Raw genomic sequence first — 5388 nt, forward strand, 5'->3', positions numbered from 1 at the left:
CCGCCCGGGGGACAACTGGGTCCCCGACAGCGTAGCCCGCGCCGGGCCTCCAACGCCCGCGCCTCCGGTCTCCCACCCCGTCCACACCCCGTTCCCAGCCTCCCTCGCTCTTGGTGGGGATGCCGATCGGCCCGAGAGCTGTCCCTGGAAACGTCCCCGTGCACCTGCGTGTCCATGCAGGGAAAGCTGGCCGGAAACCCGAGCTGTGGAATTAAACCGAAATTTAAGACTCATCCCCATGTCCATGTCCCCCTGCTCTCCCTTTCCTAAGCATTTTTTAAAAATGCAAAAACCAAAATGCACATAAATTTCCGGGTTGATGAGATTATTCTTCTGCTGAGTCAGCACAGGTCACACGTTTGGCCAATTCCGCGCGGGGCGGGGTAGTCTCGCGTGTGCGAAGCGTGCGTGTGTGCACCGTGTGTGTGCCTGTGTGCACTGTGCGTACACCGTGTGTGTGCACCGTGTATGTGCCTGTGTGCCCCGCATGTGTGTGCACCCTGTGTATGTGCACCGCGTGTGTGCACCCGATGGAGACCCGGTGCTGAAACACGGCAGGGCTTAGGCTGGCGTTTACCTTCATCTTTCTCATTCGTCCTGTTTCATAGGTAAGACAGGTGATGCTTTGGGGTTTGCCCCCGCCTCCCCCCCAAGGGTGGTGAATGAAGTAGTAACGATCTTCTCCAGGTCATGTGGGAGAAGGCAGTAGCTGCTCTCTTGGGAAGGTAGAATTAACCAGAGGTTTTAGAGCTGATTTATTTTGCTAGGGGTGGGTGGGGGCATCTGACTTGCTTCTCTGAAGTTCCTCAGTAGCCAACCCTGTCCCACTCAGATTAGGAAGTTCACAGGAGCAAAGGGGTTCTCTTGGGTTTCAGGGTCATAGCGGGAGTGAGGTAAACAGCGAATGAACGAGTGGCTGTGAGTGTGGGACTGAGTGTCACCCCCCAGGGACGTCCTTTCTGCCCATCTGTAGGGTTTTGCAATCGTAGCCTGGAAGACCCTGAGTATTTTAAGTTGGCCGGTGTGAGCTTTTAAAAGAGAGAGAAGCCGTAAGGGACTAAAGTTGGCAGGTGACCCAGTTGAGCCCCTCCCTGCGCAGTGGCCAGGGTCAGGGCGAGGCTGTCTGAGCGTGGGCTTGACAGTCGTCGCATCCCTGGCACACGTGAAGGCCAAGGTAGGTGGACCCCTAACCCTGAGGCCTGGCGACAGGAAGGCTGTGAGGGCCTGGCGTTGCCAGCTTGTGTTGCGGCCTTTTCTGACATTTGAGGGCAGCAGAGCAGGAGAGCGCCCCTGAGATGGATCCCAGCACCTCACAGGTAAGTGCGCGTTGTTCTGGAGAGAAAGCGGAATTTGTGTTAGAACAGCGAAAGGCCTGAGTCGGGGCTGCTCTCTTCCAGAGGTCTTGGAAGATGAAGGAATACTAAGGTGCTGTGGACAGTAACATTCATTTAACAACAGTTTAGATACTTTTGATTGTGTAATATTGATTCTATTTCTTAATCAGATTTACTTTTTAACTTTCTGGAAATTCCTAATGCCAATAAAGTAGAAAGAGTGTTACAAAAACTCTCCTACTCACCACCCAGTGTCAACAGTTACCAACCGACAATCTTGATTCTTCTAAAACCATGGTCCCACCCACCTTGATTATTATTATTGTTATTGTTGTTGTTTTGTTGGTCTTTTGTTTTTTGAAATGAAGTCTTGCTGTGCAGTTCAGGCTGGCATGGAACTCACTGTGTAGCCCTTGCTGGCTTTGACCTCTTGGCAATCCTCCTGCTTCAGCCTCCCGAGTGCTGGGATTACAGATGTATGCCACAGTGCCCTGCTTTTGTTTCATATTTTACAATGTATAAATATTTCATTATGTATGTACAGAAAATTAGGAGTTTCTTTTCAGCATAAATTATCATCATCACACCTCAAAAAAAGTCCTTAATGCCATCAGAATTCTAGTCCATAGTAACACCCCTCTGATTATTTTATGAGTTCCCTTTTCAAAAAGCTATTTTATCTAGGCTGGGTATGCACCACCGTGCCTGTAATCCTAGAGCCTCTTGAGGCAGAAGATATCATGAGTTTCTGGGCAATTTAGCAAGACCCTGTTTCAAAATTTAAAAAAGAAAAAGAATTATTTGTTCTAACAATCCAAACAAGTTCTGTGGTATATCCTAGTTATTATGTTGCTTAAGTCACTTCTCCTGTGTGGGTCTCTTCCTCTGTTGATTGTTTCGTCGGACACACTTGGCCATTTGATCAATAGAGTCCTGCGGTCTGGATGTTGCTGGTTGCCTTCTCTTACAGTGTTTGTTAGATTCTCATATGTGTTGTGTTTACTTGATCTTTCAATGTCAGAAAGTGATCTCCTGTTGGGAGTTATTTGCCAGAGGAAATAAGTAGGTCTGTAGTGAGAGCATTTAGGCCCATAAGAGTGTCTCTGGGAACGGCTGGGCGCCGCAGAAATAAGGTCCACGGTGTTCTGCAGAATTCAGCGGTGCCCTGGAAGGTGGAAGATGTCACTGTGTTGAGGCAAGTGACAGACAGCAGGGTTTCTAGTTCAGTGCCAGAAGGAGGCATCCCTGGTTGGTCACCCTTCAGCAAGCCCTGAAGAATACTCACAGGTGTAAAGCACCCCCGGGGATCTATTCAGTGAGTTAGGCCAGACTTCCTCCCTTGGCCAAGCCCTTCCTACGTTGGTCGCTGGCTTTTCTGGCACAGACAGTGAAAGGTGGCAGCTGTGAAAGACTGTCCTGTGATTTGAAAGGGTCCACACTTATTGGGAAGCAGGATGCAGCTTCCTTCTGCTGTTGCCCTGGCTCTCCTCCCCCTATACATCCTAACCTCCTGGAACATTTTTCTCCTTGCATACTTCGTGTCCAGCTCTGGGTGCCACCTGGTGATGTGTCTAACCTTGGCCTGTGAGCTCTGTGCCCAGCACTGAGCCAGATGGCTCTGAGGCTACCAGAGGGAGAGGGACACACAAAGGCCCCGTGTGGGCCAGTCACCACACAAAGGCACAGCTCCAGCGGTGACAACTAACTCACGAAGGAAAGAGAAGGAAAGAGGCTCGGGGTGGAGCTGAAGCCTTCTGGGTAGCAGGGAGGAGTGGGAGGAGCGAACTGGGTATCAGACCCCCATCACTGAGAGCTTGGCTAAGAGGCAGCCAGTGGGGCGGGCAGCCTGCCAGCCAGGACATCAGAGTCCCCCGCAGACCCTGCTGCCTTCCCCCACCCCCCCTGGCTCCAGACTCTCAGTTCTCTCCCTGACCCCTGCTGTCCCTCCATCCCTCCCTCTGTCCCTCTCTGGTCTGGGTTCCTCCTCTCCTCCTCCCTGGGATGTCCAATGTCCTGTCATCCCCCTGCCCCACGCCTTGTCGAGTCCCTCCAGTCCACTGTGCTGCAGCCATTTATTGTCCTGAAATTCAAAGCTCAGCCGTCCCTGTGCTCTCACAGTGTCCTGACTCCTCAGTGCCCTTCCCAGCCTGTCTCCAGAGCACCCTGCCACCTCTCCCTCCACTGCTGTCATTCTGACCGAGTGATGGTGAACCTTTCAGAGCTTTCAGCTGGCTGTGGCACGTGTGCCATAGTTTTGCCACCACTGTCCTAACCCTAATCCTGACCCACTCATTTCCCGGGGCTCCTGCTGCCCACTCCCCTTTTTTTGGTACTGAAGATCGAAGCCAGGACCTTTGCCCTGAGCTCCACCCTAAGCCCTTTTTTATTTTATTTTTTATTTTGAGACCCAGTCTTGCTAGGCTGCTAGATTGCCCAGACTGGGCTCCAGTTCTTTTTTTTTTTTTAATACTAGAGATTGAACTCTTAGTCCTTATGTTTTCGAGGCAGGTGGTAGAACCACTGAGCTAAATCCCCTGCCCAAGAAGGATTTTTCTAGATTTAACTTTTCTTTTCTTTCTGTTTTTGGTACCAGGGATCGAACTAGGGACCTTGAGCTTTCAAGGCAGGCGGCAGCACCACTGAGCTAAATCCCGGGCCCTCCAATTCTTGATCCTCCTGCCTCAGCCTCCCAAGTGCTGAGATCACATGGAACCACCACACTCTGCTCAGGCTGCACTTTTAAAATTAGTACTGAGTCCATGTGAGGTTCCCTGTCAGTGACATGGGTTTGCTGGTGAACACAGCATCTGCAGAGCCTGCGGTCAAGTGAGAGCTACAGGCAGCCCGTGTGAGTGATGGTGACTGCAGTCAGGGTAAGGAGAAAGCCTAAGTTGCTTATTCACTCCTTTATTTTTCTTCTGCACTGTTTACTGTGCACCCACCACGCACTGGGTCGCCAGCACCATTGTGCACGTTGGGCGTGCAGTCGGGAACAAGAGAGGTGGGAAGTTCCTGACCCCCTGACAGCATTGCAACAACTCTGTGCTTCCAGCAGCAGAACCCACAGACAGCAACCAGGCCCCAAGGCGCCCGTTGGCACAGCACAGAGGATCCTTACCATCCCGGTGCTAGCTCCCTCCCTGGACTAATTAAAGCTGAGTTGCTCAGTGTGTGGCCTTGGCATTTTAAAAATTTATTTTCCTGGTTCCAGGGATGGTACCCAGAGCCTGGCACATGCTGGGCAAGTGCCAGGATGCTGAGCTCCCTCCCCAGCCCATCTGAGGTTTTCAAAGCTCCTGGGAGGTCCTGGGAGGCCGGAAGTGGGGACTGGAGACTCAGAGCTCGAGCACCAGAGCCCAGCACCCTCAGGACTTTCTGGGTCCCCTCAGAACCTGTGCCTGGATCTTGAAGGCCCCCAGCCCCTGAGAAGTCAACAGGATGGTGACAGCAGGGCAATATTTGTCCTTTTGCTCCTTTCCCCAGAAGGGAGCTTGCTCCATGCAGAGCGGATTCAGATGGAGCTGAGCAGTCGTTAGGAGACTGTCCAGGGGCCTGGAGAAGAGGCCGGAGATGCAGGCTGGGGACAGGATCGAAGAGCCAGGTGCACTGGGCTGCAGGGCTCTTGGTGCCCAAGGCAGTGGCACGGGGAGCAGGTGTGCAGGCTGTCGGGTGAGCACTGGTCGTGTGCTGCTAGCTCCTTGTCCCTCGCCTATGACTCCTGCACATCTGCACGCCAGGGCGAGTGCTGTCCTGTGCACTGCCACCCCTGCCCATCCTTCCTTTGTGGCTGTCTCTAGGGGGCTTTGCACTGCTCCACCAGGAATGGGCTTGGTTCTACCTCATGCAGCACCTGGGATGCAGAGGGGACAAGTGGCTTGTTAATAGCTATGTTGAGGGGTGGAAAGCTGGATGGTAAATAAGGCTTTCCCAGGAGTATGACGTGAAGCGGGTGTGGTGGTGTAACCTGCTGTCCCAGCACTTGGGAGGCTGAGGCAGGAGGATCCTTTAGAGTTCGAGGCCAGCCTGAACTGCAAAATGAGACCCTGTCTCAAAA

This window comes from Fukomys damarensis, unplaced genomic scaffold, assembly GCF_012274545.1.
Source record: "Fukomys damarensis isolate Sample0158 unplaced genomic scaffold, DMR_v1.0_HiC HiC_scaffold_20, whole genome shotgun sequence".
In the NCBI taxonomy this organism is placed as follows: Eukaryota; Metazoa; Chordata; class Mammalia; order Rodentia; family Bathyergidae; genus Fukomys; species Fukomys damarensis.